The sequence below is a fragment of the Ranitomeya imitator genome, chromosome 8 (assembly GCF_032444005.1).
Source record: "Ranitomeya imitator isolate aRanImi1 chromosome 8, aRanImi1.pri, whole genome shotgun sequence".
Taxonomy (NCBI): Eukaryota; Metazoa; Chordata; class Amphibia; order Anura; family Dendrobatidae; genus Ranitomeya; species Ranitomeya imitator.
Genome location: NC_091289.1, coordinates 170,537,590 through 170,559,615, shown reverse-complemented (window position 1 = coordinate 170,559,615; position 22,026 = coordinate 170,537,590). Strand labels below are relative to the sequence as shown.

At 46.3% G+C, this 22,026-nt stretch overlaps 1 protein-coding gene across 5 annotated transcripts in view; it reads right to left on the bottom strand.

Annotated features, from left to right (window-relative positions):
• The window catches only part of RABGAP1L (RAB GTPase activating protein 1 like), a 304,875-nt gene that overhangs the window by 262,007 nt on the left and 20,842 nt on the right, over positions 1-22,026 (bottom strand). Inside the window, exon 1 of one of the 5 annotated variants that reach the window (XM_069737818.1) lies at positions 4,306-4,387. The exons of 3 other annotated variants lie outside the window; for them this stretch is intronic. The gene's annotated coding sequence lies outside the window, so the exon portion shown is untranslated. Of the gene's footprint in view, positions 1-4,305; positions 4,388-22,026 lie in introns of those variants that run through there. One more of the 5 variants, XM_069737821.1, reaches the window with a different exon arrangement.

Sequence of the window (22,026 nt, the reverse complement as noted above, 5' to 3'; positions counted from 1 at the left end):
TCGGACAACTAGCACCTCCACTGACCAGCTGCTCCCGAGATCACTGGAGGTAGACAGTGTACACTGCTCCATACACTGTAGTGGCCGCTCTCGTGTACAGCGGCTCAGCTCCTATGGAAGTGAATAGGAGGATAGGTCATCAATAACAAAGTCCTGGACCATCCCTTTAAACTGTAAGACAAGCTAAAAAGAGGGTTTTTTTTTCTGGGAGTCCTTAGGATGGGTGATTGATATCAGATTAGGCAGGGGATCCTATACCTGGCATCGCCCTCGATCAGCCGATTGAAGATGCCCCAGCACATAGGAACTGGCACAGCTCCGGAAATTGTGCTGTGGCCAACATGGTAGTGCAGATCCGTGCTACCCATCTTTATGAGAGAACGCTGTAGTACAATTCACAGGCAACAATTATTTATAGGTCCGTGTAAAATAAGTGATCACCCAAAAAAAAGAGCTCTCACGGTATGTCTGAATTTAATCCATCTGCACTTTTGCATTCTGCATATTGCTTTTTGTACCCTCCCGAAAAAAAAAAAAAAAAAAAGACAAGACACTGTTGTGGAACGCCTGAAGGAGCACAAAACGGTTCGCCTGATTTTTGTGGATGGCTTCATCAGGGGTTCTGTCAGATTCCCAAAATGCCAACGGAGGCACAAATGTTTCGCCAGAATGTAATTATTTACCCGACCATAGCCCATATATTGTTCTCATTATCATTAAGCTTTTTCTATATGTCACAATTTTGTGCAAACACCTTTACATGGGGAAAGAAAATGATTCCTGCGTATGGCAAAATTGTGAGCGTTTTGTTTAGGGTATGTGCACACGGATTTGGAAAAATCGCAGTGCAAAACCGCTGCGTTTTTTCCTGCGGATTTATCACGGTTTCTACTGCGGAATCAGCTGCGGCTTTACACCTGCAGTTTTCTATTGGAGCAGGTGTAAAACCGCAGCGGAATCCGCACAAAGAATTGACATGCTGCGGAATGTAAACCGCTGTGTTTTCGCGCGGTTTTTTTTGCAGCATGTGCAGTGCGGATTTCGTTTCCCATAGGTTAACATGGTACTGTAAACGCATGGGAAACCGCTGCGGATCCGCAGCAAAATCCGCAGCGTGTGCACATACCCTTATTTGCAGGATATCCAAGCTACATTGGTGACCATGGGGAAAGAGTCAGTTTCTCCTGATACGGAGCAATGATAGCAGGTGTAGACAGACGCTGCGGCTCTGCAGACACAGGAACAGATTGCTACTCCACAGACGATGGGATTTACATACTGCAACCGTCATTTACTCACCACTAATACCCGTCTGCCGGGCGTGCACCAGATGACACAGCGTCTCACTCATTTCTACCTTGACTTTTCCCCTAATAGCATCATCCTGAGCTCGGGCAGGGCACGTGTCAAGAGTACCGTATTTAACCAGAATTCATCATGTTGACTTTCAAAAGAAAAAAGCCTTAAAGTTCATGTAACAAAGTAGCGAGCAAATAATCCAGAGCAGCTCCGGATTATGGAAAACCCCTCAAAGAGGATAATCAATTTCTAAATAATAATGCCATGAGTGCAAACCCCCCTTATTGCTTATTTAATGTTTATTTTTGAGAACTCTATTCTTGAAGTTTTATTCCTCAGTGCAGCGGAGCAGGTACTTCATTCCACAGCTCTGCTGTCGGCGGGTGGTGAAGTACAGCAGAGCTGCGGAGTGCAGCGCCTGCTCCCCTGCGCTGAGGAATAAAACGTCAAGAATAGCGTTCTCAAAAATAAACATTAACTAAGCAATAAAGGGGCTTTACACTCATGTCTTTATTTAGTGATCGCATATTCTGCTCACTGGTCCTTTTCTAGTATTCCACGAGCCGCGCGCTACCCCTATAACCTGAGTCACACTTTTGTATCTTATGTATTCCTCCCATTCATCTTGAATACCAGAGACGCTGGTACCTCTCACTACACAGCTGTGATTACGGTGCACATAGCGGAGATGTGCGCCGCCGGAGCGTTACCCCCAACAAAGCTGCAGCCACATAATACACCGTCACCTGTTTACAACGCGCTTCTCCGACAGCTATCCCTCCCTACTTCCCTGTACACGTGCACCCTCTCCTGAGCGTGCACGTGTTCTCAAATGGGTGAAGGCAATTAGCAGCTGCCAGGACAGACATCTGACATTTCAACCTGCACAATACTTTTCTCCCCTAAAGTCTGTCATTAGGGGGAAGTAAGGTGGTGACAAGTGAACGTGCTCGGAAAAGTGTTATATGAGCATGCTCGTGTGCTAACCGAGTGTCTTCGGCGTGCTTGAAAAATAAGTTTGAGTCCCCGCGGCTGAATGTCTCACGGCTATTCGACAGACGCAAGACATGCAGGGATTACCTAACCGCCGCAAGACATGCAGGGATTACCTAACAGCCGCAAGACATGCAGGGATTACCTAACAGCCGCAAGACATGCAGGGATTACCTATCAGCCGCAAGACATTCAGGGATTACCCATCAGCCGCAAGACATGCAGGGATTACCTATCAGCCGCAAGACATGCAGGGATTACCTAACAGCCGCAAGACATGCAGGGATTACCTAACAGCCGCAAGACATGCAGGGATTACCTAACAGCCGCAAGACATGCAGGGATTACCTATCAGCCGCAAGACATGCAGGGATTACCTAACAGCCGCAAGACATGCAGGAACTACCTAACAGCCACAAGACCTGCAGGGATTACCTAACAGCCGCAAGACATGCAGGGATTACCTAACAGCCGCAAGACCTGCAGGGATTACCTAACAGCCACAAGACATGCAGGGATTACCTAACTGCCACAAGACATGCAGGGATTACCTAACTGCCACAAGACATGCAGGGATTACCTAACAGCCGCAAGACATGCAGGGATTACCTATCAGCCACAAGACATGCAGGGATTACCTAACTGCCACAAGACATGCAGGGATGACCTAACAGCCGCAAGACATGCAGGGATTACCTAACAGCCGCAAGACATGCAGGGATTACCTAACAGCCGCAAGACATGCAGGGATTACCTAACAGCCGCAAGACATGCAGGGATTACCTATCAGCCGCAAGACATGCAGGGATTACCTAACTGCCGCAAGACATGCAGGGATGACCTAACAGCCGCAAGACATGCAGGGATTACCTATCAGCCGCAAGACATGCAGGGATTACCTAACTGCCACAAGACATGCAGGGATGACCTAACAGCCGCAAGACATGCAGGGATTACCTAACAGCCGCAAGACATGCAGGGATTACCTAACAGCCGCAAGACATGCAGGGATTACCTAACAGCCACAAGACATGCAGGGATTACCTAACTGCCACAAGACATGCAGGGATTACCTAACTGCCACAAGACATGCAGGGATTACCTAACAGCCGCAAGACATGCAGGGATTACCTATCAGCCACAAGACATGCAGGGATTACCTAACTGCCACAAGACCTGCAGGGATTACCTAACTGCCACAAGACATGCAGGGACTACCTAACAGCCGCAAGACCTGCAGGGATTACCTAACAGCCACAAGACATGCAGGGATTACCTAACTGCCACAAGACATGCAGGGATTACCTAACTGCCACAAGACATGCAGGGATTACCTAACAGCCGCAAGACATGCAGGGATTACCTATCAGCCACAAGACATGCAGGGATTACCTAACTGCCACAAGACATGCAGGGATGACCTAACAGCCGCAAGACATGCAGGGATTACCTAACAGCCGCAAGACATGCAGGGATTACCTAACAGCCGCAAGACATGCAGGGATTACCTAACAGCCGCAAGACATGCAGGGATTACCTATCAGCCGCAAGACATGCAGGGATTACCTAACTGCCGCAAGACATGCAGGGATGACCTAACAGCCGCAAGACATGCAGGGATTACCTATCAGCCACAAGACATGCAGGGATTACCTAACTGCCACAAGACATGCAGGGATTACCTAACTGCCACAAGACATGCAGGGACTACCTAACAGCCACAAGACCTGCAGGGATTACCTAACAGCCGCAAGACATGCAGGGATTACCTAACAGCCGCAAGACCTGCAGGGATTACCTAACAGCCACAAGACATGCAGGGATTACCTAACTGCCACAAGACATGCAGGGATTACCTAACAGCCGCAACAAATGCACAAGACACTCGTATGACACGTTATTCGAGCATGTTCGCTCATCACTAATCTAGATACAATTAATACATTACACACCCAAAACTTTCTCATGATCTAATACGCAAAAGGGTAATATCATCCTCCTTTTTTAGCTCACCCCATTATTGTAAATGATCCACCCGTCTGCAGATCCTTTACACGGTACAATGCGACGCTCTGCAGAACACAATTACTTCCTTATTGTCAGATTTACGTCACGCTGCTCAACTTACTTCTCCCTGGAGAGAAGCAAACAGTTTGCAATTTCTCCTGCGAGACAAAAACCTATCAACGCTTCTGGGTGAGAAGAGCAGATTTGGGAACTTTGCACATTACATGTTAAAAAGTAATAACGAAAAAATTGTGTTAGCAAAAAAAAAAAAAAAAAATGCCACCATGTCTTCCCGAGTAGAAAACAGAGTCAGGATTTACAGATAAATATTCAGGAAAGGGAAGTGCAGGCAATCTGCTCTGGGGAAAATCCTGCAGATACCGGCTGACCTCTGCGGAGATGGATTACATGGGACTGCAGCTGGCTATCTTTACCAGCAGCGTGCAGCAGAGCGGTGCCATGCACCACGCACGTAACCCGATTATACACAGACTCCGGGGCTCATCAACGTGGAAATCTAATAAGAAATGTCTCTGAAAAGTAATGGATGACATCCTGCGGCGGTCAATCATGTTCTGGACCGATTTCTATTCACTGGTTACACTCATTTAATTTATCAACAGGGCAGTAAAAAGATGTCAGGGACAAATACCGGGACAGCACATTTAGTCTGAGTGACCCTTTTAACCTTTATAGGAAAAAAAAACAGGACTAAGTTTGCACACAATTTTTCATTTAAACAGAATGTGTCAGCAAAAAACAAACAAAAATGACCTATTGATTAAATCAAGTGAATCTTTTCAAATATTTTTTAAGCCGAATACTAGACTAATACTTCCAGTTACAAGGACATTTGCAGCAACAGATTGATTCAGATTCATTGACTTCTACAAGAGAGCTTTTTAGGCATGCTATGGTCAATATGCAAAGCGAGAGAGAGGAGGTGAGCTGTGACATCACCTATTGTGAATGCTGCATCCTGTGTTATCTACTGTATAAGAGGTGTTATCAGTCATTGTACAGGAGGAGGAGGTGAGCTGTGACATCACCTATTGTGGATGGTGGATCCTGTGTTATCTACTGTATATAGAGGTTTTATTTCACGTAGGGTCTGATCATACCAAAAAAAAAAAATGAAAATTACCTTGACCATGGTACTTATAAAAAACAACAATTTTATTAAAAAATGATTCTTGTAAAAACAACATGTATCAAATAGAAAAAGGGGTACTGGACCATACAAAAGAGGGACAGAACTGCCATAGGCTAAACCCTAATAATGGGCCGACACAACATGTGGGCATGTAATACATACCATTTAGGTGCATACCATATAAACATAACAACTAGGATACATGATGCATGTGATGAGAAAATCTTTTAATCACAGTGTCCTTATAGTGTCTACACTGTCAGGAGGTAAGCTACGCTAATCCTCTAAGATGACATATATTTCTCAGCACAAGAAAACTTATGTTGTACAGAAATGGGTAAGCTACCTTATAGTCGGCCACACGGGTTGATGCCTCGGCGTCCCTCTGCCCCGACGCGCGTTTCGCACTGCTTCTTCGGGAGGACAAGGACTTTACGACGGATCCATCAAATGACGGATGAAACGTCACAATCCGTTGCCAATACAAGTCTATGACAAAAAAAAAACGGATCCAGCAACAACATTTGCTGGATCTGTTTTTTTTTCAAAAAAGACAGATTTCGACAGAAACAAAAAGACTGAAGTGTGAAAGAGGCCTTAGCCAGAGTTGAGTGTGCTGAAGCTGGTGAGTGACCAGCCCAAATGTGAGCTGTAGTTGAGAGAGAGACAAGCCATTGCGTTGAACACATCTGTTTGGCGCTGGAAGTTGATGGATTTCGGGCTGAAGGAGATACTGAAAATGGTGGGACTGTGCTTCTTCTGTGTATGACGTTTGGTCCGGTAGAAAGGACTATAATCTGTCAGAAGAGGCTGTTTTGGTTATGAATCCCTTGCAGTTTTATGAAACCAATAAAACTGCGCCTGTTTGGTCCAAACCGCATTGCCTGTGTGAACGCTACCTAATGCCCACTGTCGCGTGTGAATCCTTACAAGGTGCAATCAGTCATTGTGCGGGAGGAGGGAGGTGAGCTGCGAAATCACCTATTGTGAATGGTAGATCCTGTGTTATCTACTGTATATAGAGGTGTGATCAGTCATTGTACAGGAGGAGGAGGTGAGCTGTGACATCACCTATTGTGGATGGTGGATCCTGTGTTATCTACTGTATATAGAGGTGTAATCAGTCATTGTACGGGAGAAGGAGGTGAGCTGTGACATCACCTATTGTGGATGGTGGATCCTGTGTTATCTACTGTATATAGAGGTGCTATCAGTCATTGTACAGGAGGAGGAGGAGGAGTTAGGCTGTGACATCAGCTATTGTGAATGTTGCAAGTTGTGTTATCTATTGTATATAAAAGATGTTAGGCTAGGTTCAGATTGCGTTAGTGCAATCCGTTTAGCGCCTAGCGCTAGCGGATTGCGCTAACGCAATGTGTTGTAAAGGGGTTGCGTTAAACGTCCCCGCTCTCGCAGATCCGATCTGCGAGAGCGGGGAACGGACCGCGGGCGCGCCTCGGACGCTGTAAGCAGCGTCCGCGGCGCGCCACAAAACACCGGCACATCGCTAGCGCGTGCCGAAAATAGCACGCGCTAGTGATGCGCGTCCCCATTGCGGTTAATGGGCGCGCTAACGGACGCGTTGAACGGCGTTAATTTCGCCGTGCAACGCTGTCCGTTAGCGCGGTCCCATTAACGCAATGGGAACCTAGCCTAAAAGAAGGTGTCCACTACTTTGACAACTCCTTGTTATACCCCTTGCTTGGACCCAATAAAATAAAAAAGCTTATACTCGCTTCTCGTGCCAGTGCCGTTCCCGCAGTGTCGGAACTCGCTCTTCCTGGGGCTCCCATGTGGTTATTATGACAAGTGATGCCTGCGCCCAAGTCACTGTCTCTGCCTTCGGACAAATTGAGCATGAAAAAGTAGTCTGGGCTGCAGCCGATCTCTGACTTCCTCTTAGGCCAGTCTCACACATCCAGATAATTCCGGTACCGGAAAAATCGGTACCGGAATTATCCGTGTCTCCGTGAGCTCCCGTGGTACATCAGTGTGGCACACGTGTGCCGCCCGTGTGCCGACTGGGTACCACACAGAGCGTGCAGGAGACAGCGCTAGAGATAAGCACTGTCCCCCCCACGTGGTGCTGAAGCGGCCATTCATATCTTCTTTCCAGCAGCGTTCGCTGGAAAGAAGATATGAAAAATCCTTTTTTTTTTTTTGTCCTTGTGTTTAAAATAAAGACCTCTGTCGCCACCCCCCTCCTACCCCCTGTGCGCCACCCCCCCCCCCCCCCCCCCCCGCTGTTACTAACATACTCACCCGACTCCCTCGCAGCGTCCTGTCCTCGCCGCACCTTCTCCTGTATGAGCGGTCACTTGGGGCCGCTTATTGCAGTAATGAATATGCGGCTCCACCCCTATGGGAGGTGGAGCCGCATATTCATGACTGTAATCGGCGGCCGTGTGCGGTACGTGTTTTACACGGACCCATTGACTTTACTGGATCCGTGTAGTCCATGCGCTCTCTCGAACACTGACATGTCTCAGTGTTTTGCACACGGACACACGGTCCGTGAAAACACGCTGACATGTGCAGTGACACATTGCTTTCAATGTGTCTACGTGAGTCAGTGTCTCCGGTACGTGAGGAAACTGTCACCTCACGTACCGGAGCCACTGACGTGTGAAACCGGCCTTAATGTTCAACTTGTCTGAAGGCGGAGACAGTGACGCTAGCGCTGATTGGCCGCCGGGCATCACATGTCATGCAACCGCACAAGAGCTCCGGGACCACAAGTACCGACACCACTGGAGATAAACCAGCACAGGAGTTGAATTTAATCTTTTTATTTTATTTTATGGGGGGCCAATTGTGAGGTATGAGAAAAAGTTGTCCTAGTAGTGGACAACCCCTTTAACTTCCATTGTCTGCGATAATGAAGAGACTGCTAAAAAGCCTTCTGGACAAAACAGCACGAGTCTAACATCTGGTCTAGTGGCCAGTGTAAAAATAGGGATTTTTATGTACTCACCGTAAAATTCTTTTCTCCGAGCCAATCATTGGGGGACACAGGACCATGGGTGTTATGCTGCTGCCACTAGGAGGACACCAAGTTAACACATAAGGAATAACTCCTCCCCTGCAGTATACACCCTCCTGCTGGCTCTAAGTGAACCAGTTCGGTAACAAAGCAGTAGGAGTTTAACATTTAACAAGAATGAACTATGTCAAAACCAAGTCAACACAGAACAAAACTAAAGCCAATAGGCCAATAGGGTGGGTGCTGTGTCCCCCAATGATTGGCTCAGAGAAAAGGATTTTACGGTGAGTACACAAAAATCCCTATTTCTACGCCTCATTGGGGGACACAGGAACATGGGACGTCCTAAAGCAGTCCCTGAGTGGGAAACAATCCACTGCAATTGCTCCTTGTACCCACAAGTTACAGATGCGGCACTGCCGCCTGCAAAAATTCGTCTGCCGACGGACGCATCTGCCAAGGCCTGAGAATGGACATGGTAATGTTTTGTAAACGTATGCAGGCTGGACCAAGTCACAGCTCTGCAGACTTGTGCTGCCGATGCTTGGTGCCGGATGGCCCAAGACGAACCCACTGATTGAGTAGAATGAGCCTTAATCCCTGCTGGGACGGGGTGACCTCTGACTCAGTAGGACTCCTGGATAGCTGAATGAATCCACTTGGCTATCGTAGCCTTGGAAGCGGCTAGACCTTTCCTTGGCCCTTCCGGTAGCACAAACAGGGCATCTGACCTGCGGAAAGACGCCGTCCTCGAGACGTATCTCCTAAGAGGTCTCACCAAGTCCAGTGTGTGAAGAGCCTGCGATGTACTGGTGCCAGGCAAAGTGAAGGCAAGACAATTTCCTCAGTGAGGTGGAAAGATTAGACAACCTTCGGTAGAAAAGACGGGGGTGTTCTCAAAACCACCTTATCCTGATGAAAAATGAGGAAAAAAACTTGACAAGACAAAGCCGCCAGCTCTGAGACTCGTCGGATGGACGTGACCGCAACCAGGAAGGCAACTTTCCATAACAGAAAGGCCAGGGAAACGTCCTGCAGAGGTTCAAAAGGAGCCTCCTGCAAGACTCCGAGGACCAAATTAAGGCCCATGGTTCCAACGGCATCTTATAGGGCGGCACCACATGGGAGACTCCCTGAATGAACGTCCTTACCTGTAATCTGTTGGCAATTTTACGTTGGAACAGGACTAACAAGGCTGAAATCTTCCCTTTGAGGGAACTAAGGGCGAGACCCAAGTCCAAACCCGAATGAAGGAATTCGAGGATGGAAGGAATGGAAAATTCAAGAGGAGGGCGTCCTCGGTCCTTGCACCATGAGAGGAAGGTCTTCCAAATGCGATGATATATACACATAGACGTAGGCTTTCTAGCAGTGATCATGGTAGAAATGACTTTCTGAGAGAAGCCTGCCTGTGTCAGCACCCAGGACTCAACGGCCATGCAGTCAAACACAGGGTCCCGGAGTTCTGGTGGTAAATGGGGCCCTGGGACAACAGGTCTGTGTGATTCGGTAATCGCCAGGGGACATCGGCGACTAGTTGAACTAGTTCGGCGTCCAGGCCCTGCGCGGCCAATCTGGCGCAATCAGAATTACTGGCATCTGCTCCGCTCTGATCTTGATGACTCTCGGCAGCAAGGGAAACGGGGGGGGGGAATATGTACGGAAGCTGGAATTGATGTCATGAGTGAACGAGTGCATCTGCCCCGATGGCCGCCGGATCGTGGGACTGAGCAATGAAGTTGGGAACCTTGAAATTTAGCCGTGAGGCCATCAGATCCACGTCCGGGGTTCCCCAATGACAGCAGATGTGGTGGAAGATCTCCAGATGGAGAGACCACTCTCTGGAGTCGAGACCTTGACGGCTGAGGAAATCTGCCTCCCAATTTTCCACTCCCGGGTTGTGAACTGCTGATATCATTGAGCGGTTTTCCTCAGCCCAACGAAGAATGTGGCCTACCTCGGACATGGATGCCTTGCTGCGTGTTCCCCCCTGCCAGTTGATGTATGCCACTGCCGTGGCATTGTCGGACTGAATCCTGATGGGACGACCCGCCAGGAAGGAGTGGAATTGAAGAGCCAACCTGATTGCCCGTATTTCCAGGATGTTGATGGGCAGGCGAGCTACCTGAAGAGACCAGTGGCCCTGAGCAGTGTGATGGTGGAACACTGCTCCCCAGCCCAGAAGACTGGCATCTGTTGTCACAACTAACCAATGTACTGGGAGAAAGGACTTCCCTTGATTCAGGGAGGACTTCAAAGACCACCACCTGAGAGACTGTCTGACTCGCTGGGGAAGGAGGAAACGACGATCGAGAGAGAATTGGTTCCTGTCCCACACAGCCAGGAGAGCATGTTGTAAGGGGCGGAGGTGTAGTTGAGCGAATGGAACCGCCTCCATAGCTGCTACCATCCTGCCGAGGACTCTCATACTGAAACGAAGAGCGTGAGAATGAGGTTGGGAGAGCTTCTGAGCTTCCCGCTGTAAGACTGAGATCTTTTCCAGGGGAAGAAGTACCAACCCCGAGACGAGTCCAGTATCATTCCTAGAAAGGAAATTCGCTGAGACGGTACTGGGGAAGATTTTTTGAAGTTCATCTTCCAACCCAGGCGAGAAAGAGTATCTATTGTGATGGTCACGGCCTCCTTGCAGGTGCGGAAAGAGGGGTCTTTGATGAGGATATCGTCTAGATACGGTAACACCACCACACCTCGGGTATGAAGGATTGCCACGGCGTCCGCCACGACCTTGGTGAATACTCTGGGAGCAAATTGAAAGTGATCTTCCTGAACTGCGAAGCGAAGAAACCTTTGGTGAGAAGGTAAAATGGGAATGTGGAGGTACGCATCCTGGATGGCTATTGACGCCAGGAACTCGCCTTTTTCCATGGAGACAATGACAGAACGAAGCGATTCCATCCGGAACCGTCGCACCCAGACAAACTGGTTCAGCAGTTTTAGGTCCAGTATGGGCCATATTGTACCGTCCTTCTTTGGAACAATGAACAGGTTTGAATAAAAACCATGAAACCTTTCGCATTGAGGGACCGGGATAATAACCCCGTCTTCTTGTAGAGAGCTTATGGCCTGGAAGAACTCTGATGCCTTTGCCCTGGGAGGAGAAGACAGGAAGAAGCGATTTGGTGGAAGAGAGTAGAATTCTATCTTGTATCCGGAGGACAGTAGGTCGCAGACACATTCGTCGTGAACGATCGAGAGCCACGTGTCGCTGAAGGAAAGCAGGCGGCCGCTTACTTTGAGGGTGTCCTCCGGATACTGCAGGGAGTCATTGTGTGGGAGACCTGCCCGGTCTGGACCCTCTGGACCCTGACTGCCTAGGCTTGCCTCTCCAAGAAGGGGAAGGTTTATAAGAGGTCTGAGGACCTCTATCCCTACGTTGTGCCCGGCCAGGTCTGGAAGATGTGGAAGTAGAGGACCAATTTGAGTTGAAGTGAAAAAAATCGGGACTGAGCCTGCTGTTGCTGGTTCCGAAAGGGCCGAAAGGGTCTCTGTTGTGGAAGAAATTTACTCTTCCCTCCAGTGGCATCGGAAATTAATTGGTTGAGCTTTTCGCCAAAAAGGCGACAGCTCTGATATGGAAGAGAAGTCAATGACTTTTTGGAAGCTGAATCCGCACGCCAGTCCCTGAGCCATAAGGACCTCCGGATGGAGATGGCGTTTGCTGCTGCTTGCGAAGCACAGTTAGCAGCGTCCAGGGACGCTGTAACTACAAAATCTCCAGCTCTGGCTATCTGAGTAGCGAGGTCTGCTATCTCAGGGGGGAGATCGGTATCCAGCCCTGCTGCAGACAAGACCTCAGCCCAGTGGGTCATAGCCTTAGCCACCCACGTAGCAGCAAAAGATGGGGAGAGTGCGGCTGCTGAGGCTTCAAAGGCTGAACGCGCCATATTGTCGATCTGACGATCGGTTGGGTTTTTAATAGAGGCGCCCTCCGAAGAGGATAAAATAGATTTAGTAGCCAGGCGTGATACCGGTGGATCTACCGTTGGAGATTGAGAACAATCTTTTCTTAGATCCTGGGCAAAGGGATATTTTGATTCCATGAGCTTCTGCCCTGTGAATCGTTTATCGGGACGGATCCTGTGAGATTCAACAATTTCCTTAAATTTGGGATGAGTAGCGAATACTTTGTGAGCTCGCTTGGTCCTCTTAAAGGACACCGCATGATCCGTTTTAGATAAAGGTTCCTCCTCAGGTTTCAATGCCTTATTCACTGACTCAATCAATCAGAGCGTCGAGAGTCTCCTGATCGTGATGAAATTCCTGATCTAGGGACGTGTCAGAATCGTCCTCTGAAACAGGTTCTCTGCTAGCCCCGATAGAAGGGGAGCGAGAAATGGAGCTCTCAGAACCCGAAACCCGGTGATGGTTTGGGGATATGGCATGAGTTTTTTTTTTGGAAGGGCGAGAGCCCCTTGGCAAGGTACGACCCCTAGAGTACGAGGGGTTTTGAGGATCGGAAGCGTCATCCGTAAGAGTGCCCTGGTTAGAGGAAGGGTCTCGTAACGATTCTAACGCTTTTGCCAGGGATGCCATAGACCGGGTAAGGGAGGTAGCCCACTCAGGGGGACCAGGCTCGGTACCAGTAACAGGTGGTTCCTGAACAGTCACCAGTTCACAAGCTGTGCACAATGCAGTATTGTGACCCCGAGTAATGAGACCTTACAAGAGGTACATGCAGCGAAGAATACAGGGTGGGTTTTCCCAGACTTTTTGTGAGGCCTTGATTGGGACATAGTAGCCTTGAGGAGAGCGCTTACTAGCAGGGGAAGGGTTAAGCTATGTATCTGCAGCTTACCCAGGTCCTGTGTCTTGAGTCCCCAGGGGAGGTCCGCAATGTATGGTCCTGAAGGCTGTAGACCGTATCCGGAGATTAGATGAGCTGAAGCAGCACTGCAGGATCAGCGCTGTGGGTGTTCCAAGATGGCCACCGAGATCTTGTGAGAACGCTTCTCAGGGAACGAGAAGCGCTGGAAAACATGGGCTGCGGTAATTGCTGGTTGGCGCGGCTAAGAATTCCTGCCTGTATGAGGGGAAAAGCCGGGGAATAAAATTTGAAAACTTGCGGTTTCGGCCTGCGGCGTCACGACCGCTATTAGTGCCCCTGAACCGCACTCCTTCTTAAACACGGCACACTGTGGACCACCCACGGACACAAGCTTTGTGCCCTGCTAGAGATGCGGATCTTCATACCCCGGAGCCAGGACCCCCCAGCGCCTCGCCCCCCGCAGTGTACTCACGGTAGATGCGATGGGCCGGTGCTCAATCCACCGTCGCCATAGTCAGGGAGGGGGTGGAGAGCTTCTGCCGCCATGTGTCATCCGCTATATCAGTGGTGATGCAGAGGGGGGCTGTAGGGACGCCAATCATAATATGTCCGGCTATGCACCTGGCTCCAGGAGAGGTAGAAGGAGGGCTACTCCATGTGGTCGCCTGCTATGGAGGGGGGAGATCGGAAAGCGAAGGAACCGTCGCCCGTAAGGTGAGCTCAGGGCTGGCATCCAACGTTGCAGGAAAGGATACGGGAGGAAAGCTCCACGTACTCGCCTGTTGATTGTTCGGGGGAGATCGGAACCTAGAAAGGGTCCGTCGCTCCCATTCGCTCCGTTAAAGGGACTCTGTCACCTGAATTTGGCGGGACTGGTTTTGGGTCATATGGGCGGAGTTTTCGGGTGTTTGATTCACCCTTTCCTTACCTGCTGGCTGCATGCTGGCTGCAATATTGGATTGAAGTTCATTCTCTGTCCTCCATAGTACACGCCTGCGCAAGGAAAGATTGCCTTGTGCAGGCGTGTACTATGGAGGACAGAGAATGAACTTCAATCCAATATTGCAGCCAGCATGCAGCCGGCAGGTAAGGAAAGGGTGAATCAAAAACCCGAAAACTCCGCCCATATGACCCAAAACCAGTCCCGCCAAATTCAGGTGACAGGTTCCCTTTAAGGGAAAAATAGAATAAAAATAAAAACGTTGGGGTCTGAAACAGACCCAAATGCCTCCTACAGACACTAAGCAAGAACTGGTTCACTTAGAGCCAGCAGGAGGGTGTATACTGCAGGGGAGGAGATATTCTTTATGTGTTTACTTAGTGTCAGCCTCCTAGTGGCAGCAGCAAAACACCCATGGTCCTGTGTCCCCCAATGAGGCGTAGGAGAGATTGCATTTTTTAATAATATACAGTAGTAATATGGAAAATTGAAATAAAAGTCAAAGTCAACACCAGCCACCAAAATGCCAGACAGTCGTCCACATGCTCACATGTAATTTCTTCTTTCCATTGAAAAAATAATATTATATATAATATTATATATATATAAAACTTGTAGAGTTCGGGTGAAAAGTAAACTATGGGCGCCTGGAAGGTTGTTTTTCATGCTGGGTATTCAGGTGGCGGATGTTCCCCAGAGCCTAGAAGTTACCACCAAAACCACCCACAATTTCCCAGTTGATGTCATTTTACATGCTTCATCGAGACTTTCTGCAATACAATTGCATGACTTTTGGGGAGGGTGGCACACAGGGCTGTGGAGTTTAGAGAAATTGAGAAGTTGGAGGTTTGGCTCTCCGACTCTACAGCCCTGGTGGCACAGTAACACTCCGAAAATGACAAAATACAACCCAGCCTTAAGGATTGAAAGCTCTGCGGCAAGAAAAATGATCAGCAGTGTGAGAGTATTTTGAATGACTGATAATAGGAAAGATGGAGAAGTCAAAGCCTCGTGGGTATCAAAGTTTCAGAACTAAAAATCACTTTGGGGAATCCCCGGAAATGATGAAATAGAAGTAAAATAAACCCCCTTATAATCCTCCAGAGAAAAACATCTAAGTCGATGGCTTCTGATGAGCGCAGGAACCACGTGCAGAATGACTAAACTTTTCCAATTGTTTGAACTTTTCCTCTAAACAGAGGCCAGAAAGAGACGCCAGTGGTTACATAACCAGAGGCCTTCACAGCATCCACCGTCACTCCGAAACCCGGCAAGATGAGACATCTGAACTATTTATAACGCCTGAAAATCAGCGGCAGGAAAGAGGAGGTTATGGTGAACGGTGACAACAATGGAGAACTTACCGAGAAACATTTCCCTGTAAAATAAACAACAATCCGCCACAAATGTAAATCAGAACATTAAAAATGTGAAGGGCAACGTGAGGACACTAACGGACGGGCCATAATATAATCATGACATCTCCAATGGAAATCACCATCCAGAAAATTGATGGCTCTAGGTCTTCTCATCTATTTGGAAACGTTCACAGGTGGTGCGGGACATTACAGCAGAAGCAAAGTGGATGTGATTTCACCAAATCTCATCCCTATGTGGCTAAAAACATTTTCGGTAAAAGCTGATCTCCACTGCATGTCAAGTAGGGTTGAGCAAAAGATTTGTAGGACCCTAGTCCAGAAGCCACATTGGTACTCCATGGCTGCCGCACCAGAATCTCAAAAAAGGTCTTACCTTCCCCTATCCTGATAAGTATGCCCCGTCAATGTCATGCGTGGATTGCAACGTAATGTTGTCGTTGGGCCTATCAATCAGTAGCTACGCCGGTTTGCAGTTCTCTGGTCTGCTGGCTATGGAAAACCAACTTGGCCATGGAACCAGGGTCCTGGGATCAAGATCGTACATGTCTCAGATTTTTTTCCGTGGACCACTCAGTCCGAGGAAAAAGAATTGAACATGTGCATAGCTCCATAGAATATCACAGGCACAAATGCTATCCGTGAAAACCACTTGTACGAGAAAACCATTTGGTCTGTGAAAAATTACGCGAGGACATGTGAATAGCCCCTTATATTACACTGGGGAACAATTTGAAAAAAAATTTCTGTTGAGTTAGGCTTTTGAGCTGATGTATACTAAAAATTGGCATGCTGATTCCAAAAATGTAGTCAGTTTTTTTCTAGCACGTCAAGTTTTTCCTGCACAACTTACCTGCCAGAGAAGCACAATTGCACTGATATCTGTAATAAGACTTGTTATCTGATTACAATTTGACTCATATAGAGCTACGTGGCAACTTGTAAGAGTAGTCACAACTGAGACAGTGTGGTGAGAGGTGTGTGCAGCTCCCAATACGTCATAATTATCAATATCTTTACATAAAAAATTTATCATAGTAGGAATAAATAGGATTTGTGATAGCTTTTCTCTTTACATTGGGCGCTTAGTTGTAATTTATATATCTTTTATTATTTTTTTCTTTGTTAGTTTTCAAAGCTTGTAACTTTCCATCTCAGTGTTTTATTTACATATGTACATATTTTCTTTGTTTCAGATCATGTCTGCTCCTTCTTCCTATCGTCGTAAATGCCTATTTGTACTATTTAAAAAAAAAAAAAACACTTTTTAGGTACAGTAGTTTACGTATTTTTGAGAAGACAAAAATCCTATAGTTCAAAAACTTGAAGTGATAGAGAAAAACTGAGATCATTTCTGGATTCAGCATCCAAAAATTAGTTAAGAACAGTTGTCTGACCTAACTCCTAAAAAATTGTGTTCCCCAGTGTTATCAAAAGGATCGGTGCTATCTGTGAAAACTATAGATGGCACACGTACGCGAAAATTGGATGTTTGAATGAGGCCTTAGTCATTTGCCTGCTTCAGCCAATGTCGCCAGTATTTCTGGGTTGTCCAAGCAGTGGTACCTTTGTGGTGGTATCGGGTGAAAATTTGGTCTCAATGTAGATTATCTCTAGGTGATCCCTTGTATCATTAAGGATAAGGAGACATTCACGCTCCCAAATTTTTGATTCAAATTTAATGCGTTATTTGCAACATACAAGTAACCCATTCAGAGAGGAAGAAGACAGGGACTATAATGCTGCTTACTGGAAGAAGCAATCCAAAAAGTCAACATTGACCCTTTAAAAGGACTTGATACTTGACTTTAAATATAAAGCCAAAACAAAATCTCCATTTGAGGACAGAGGTTTCCTGTTTTTTTGCCTCTCATCAGTGCAAAGCAAGTGAGCCAGTGGGCTGGGTGAGAAGCCTCTGACAGGGGATCTAATGGGTAAAGTTTCTCCTTTTGGAGAGTACCAAGTTAGTCTAAGGTGACCTATGGGCCATGCAATGTCTGATCGGAAGACGACAGTAACTCCAATGCCACCTATTGGAGGAAGCAATCCTAAAAGTCTATATCAAACACTTCTTGCTTTGCACAGATGAAGGGCAAAACCCCTGAAACAAGTGTCTGCACATGGAGCCTCTGGTTTGGTTTCCAATCCTAAATTATGTGGGAGGGCTCTTTCAAGATTTAATATTCACTTCTGGGATCTCCCCCTCCAATAATTAGCATAAGAGGTCCCGTTTTCTGTCTCTGTGGAGAGGCTATTTGTATATTTAAATTCCCAGGCGAGCAATACATGGCCTATAAGCTTCCCTACGCCAACTTGGTGCTCCCCACAAAGAAAAACTTTACTCTTAAGACCCACAAGTGTAGTCTATGCATCCCCATTCGAGAGAAATTCCCACTTTTCTTACCATAGAGAAAATATTTTTGCTCAATTTGTTCCCCAAAATAATGTTTTCTGCAAGTCGCAATAATGCATTGGTTTTACCCCAAATTCCAAGAGACCGTGTGACTGTGGAGCTCCATTTACGTGAGTGTTTTCTTAGGTAGGCGGTTCACATTTTTTTTTTTAGCAAGGATAACAAAGTCCGCATGTCACCTTCCTTATCAAAAATGCCAGAACCTAGACAGGAACCTGGCTCTTTTATACGGTTATATATCAGGATTCCTTTGGAGCCATTAGAAAACGCTGGATAGCAAGCTAATAATTCTACATACTCATAACAATGGCAGGACACATGACCTGTTCTTCCAATAAGCTGCTGCGCATCTCAAGACGCCACTGGAACATCACAATGAGCGAAGCAGCCTGCGCAACGCTGGGATCCAACAACGTCCTCCAATAAATCACAATGATTATCACATTCAGCATAACATTTCACAATTAGAGTAGCAACATCGTCAGTATATTACATTACTTCTCTGACGCTGATCTTCAATTATACTCTGAAATTTCGTTCGTCATTTTGAAGGCTTCAGAGCTGAAATCCCCCAGTATTCCCTGCACGCAGTCTTATCTGCTGCTTTGCATTGTAGCTCCAGGCACCATGCAATAATCTGATATAGTGAAATCTAACAACATTATTGGAGCCAAAGCTGGAAATACCCGACAAGGGTCTGTGCACACATTCCGTTTTTTGTCGCTTTCTTTCTGCTCGGATTAGTCACAAAGCCTGAAGGATTTTCAACTATTTGCAAAAGTGAATGCGATTCCGCAAATCTCATGCACACGTTTATTTTTTTTTCCTTGCAGATTTAAATCTGCAACTTGTCAAATATTGCAGCATTTTTTATGCGGATTTCATCCATACTAATGAATGGGCAAAATGCTTAAAAATCGCATGCATTTTATTCTCTGTTTTTTTTCTATCAAAGAATCCGGATTTTTCGGCTGCAAATATGGAACGTGTGCACATGTCCTAAGGTCGGTTTCACATGTGCAACATTAATGGTCAGAGCATGGACTGCAATGTCCTGGACTAGTCATGATCTTCTACTGTCGAATTTGGTTCAGGAGACCCATGACCCGGTCCGGACATTGCAATCCATACTCAGATATGCTGCTTACATAAACCTCTATGCATGCAGAACCAACATACACAGGTCCGCATAGCGAAGCCTCTAAGGCCACAGCTAGGAAATGGCATCACTGCATGATTGGTGGGGGGCCGATGAGAATGAAGTGGACCCAGCATTGGTTTAGCATCACCATTCCTAGCTGCACCAATGACTGTGCACGGCATTATTCACGTGAATGGGAAAATGCTGCAGTCCAATGCATAATGGGTGGCCAGGGTAAAAAAAACACAGAAGAGGAGGCATCGCCATACTAGTTCTATGTCATCAACCCCTAGGACAAGAAAAAAAGACCCCTACCGGCCATACAGTTAAGGAATGTCCTATTTCTCACCTACTTTTTCCCAAACTGGATAACGAATCTGCCAATATAAGTGAAAGCTGCATCTATCAATGCAAAACTAAGCAGATCCATCTTTGTACGTGCCTGAAAGTGCAGAAATGGAGATAATTATTGGCCATTAACAGGTTCTCTTTAACTTCTTAAATGGGTAAAATTGAAAAATTCTCGTAAAAGCAAAGAACGGTGCCATTTTTCTCTCCGTTCTCAAGAACAAGGGGGTATTTTTATATGGGTTTTCCACTTTTAGAAAATTGGACCCCAGACGTTTCCTGTAAAGTAGATGAACAAAATCTTGTAGTGCTCACCTTACCTGGGTCCAGCGCCGCAGGGATTCTTAGAACTCAGAGGCTGATGTGAGACGTCGATATTACCGCTGTAGTCAAAACACTGTGACAAAAGCAGCGGCCGGAAGCAAGCGCTGGACCCTGGAGGGTGAATACTACTGGATTTTGTTCATTTAGGGTATGTGCACACGTCAGGATTTCTTGCAGAAATTTTCCTGACAACAACCGGACATTTCTGCCAGAAATCCGCATGCGTTTTTCACGCGTTTTTTATGCGTTTTTTCCCCAAATACATAGAATAGCGGGAAAAACGCAGAAAAACCGCAAAATTAATGATCATGCTGCTTTTTTTTACCGCGATGCGTTTTTTTCGCGGAAAAAAACGCATCATGTGCACAAAACATGCAGAATGCATTCTAAATGATAGGATGCATAATGTATGCGTTTTTATAGCGTTTTTACTGCGAAAAAACCGGGAAAAAACCTGAATGTGTGCACATAGCCTTACATTACAGGACACATTTTCTATAAAATGGAAAATCCCTTTACTTTTATAGTTTACTGGTTGACATCTAGGTTACCAGCCACCACTGCAGTCTACCAGAAGTGGGCAGTTTTCTATGGAAGGAAAGCAGTGCTTACAAGCTCTTGGCTATACAGCTTGTAAGCGCCTCCCTGAAGCTGGCCCGATCGCTGGATATCGCCAACTTCAGTGCCCGAGCTCCTCCAATGCTCCAGAGGCAAAACTGCCCCTGCTTGTAGCTTGGGAGAGCGCAACAGCCTTCCCTGACAAACAATGGTAAGGGGTCACCATGAAATTAGGCTTCTGGTGAGTTTGATATACAAAGTTTAAAAACGTTTATCCAAAATTGAAGACAAGTAGCAAAAATACCATAGGGAAATACAGACAATTAATGTGTCTTATTAGGCCCTACAAATCAACTAGAATAGCCCCTACCTGACAGTGGAGGTTGGCACCCTAAGTTTCAGCGGTAGGCGCCCCCACTCCGTGGCGGCTTGCCCTCCTGTCCCTACAAAGCCCTATGATCAGCTAAAAAAAATATGTCCCAATACACCCATAGCTCAAGTGAAAAAAACAAAAAAAATGTACAAAAAAATAAGAAAAAATGAAAAAAAATAAAATAATAAAGCGGGTAGATCCCACAGATAATTAATGCTCTATTCAGCTCCAAATGATAGGAGAAAAAAGGGGAATAATATCCCCCCCTTACAAAATATTAATGTCAATCTAAAGGCAAATATGGTGTGAGATTGTAAACTTGTCCGATTTGTTCTGTAATGTTATTAGGGGGAAGCAAGAACAATGAATCTGCATTTCGTATCACACATTTTTCATTCTGAATTGCCAATGGTTATCATAATAACTGTTTGTACAGAATATTGCAAACAATGCCTGTTTAAATGAACATACGGAGCGGAGTTCGCTATCCAGCATAAACTTGGGTGCCAACCTCCACTGTCAGGTAGGGGCTATTATAGTTGATTTGTAGGGCCTAATAGGACACATTAATTGTCTGTATTTCCCCATGGTATTTTTGCTACTTGTCTTCAATTTTGGATAAACGTTCTTAAACTTTGTATATTAAAAGTTATGTTTTAAGAGATCCTTGCTTTTTCTTGTTCGGTTTTTGCTGGTAATTGAGGATCTTGACGCATTTGTTTTTGGTGAATTATTCTGGTGAGTTTGGCCAACATTAGTCTAATGTGTAACCGGGCATAAAAGCCCTTTTACAAAAGAAGCTAAATTTCCAAAACAAGTGTTAAATGGCCAGAGCCCTGCAGGAGCTTGCGCCAGCGCGCACGTTCAGCTAAGGATGCAGAAGAAATATATGATTAAATTATACAGGATTTTCAAAAGATAGAAAACTCCTTTAAGAAAAGGATAAATGGAAATTAACATACTGATGGGAGAAGCTGGCTCAGGACTTCTATATGCCGATTATTTTATTTCTCTAATTGCCAAGTCAGTAAGGAAGATTCTGCGTTAGAACACAAAGAAGAAAAGTCATGCAAAAAAAAAAAAATAAGAACTGAAAGAAATTGAGGATGTTTAGAAAACTGCAATTAGCAAAATTACATTTCTTTGCTGATCTGCAATGTCATGAAAGAGCCGAGGGGCTCACATGTGGGCCAGAAGACTGGACTGGGGACATTGCGGATGGTTGTGCCACCACACTCTGTAGGGTCTCAGCTGCTCAAGGAACAACGCCAGAATACAAGGAATGTGTCATCAGAAAAGGACTGGTTTTATCTTACATTTATTTTTTCACAT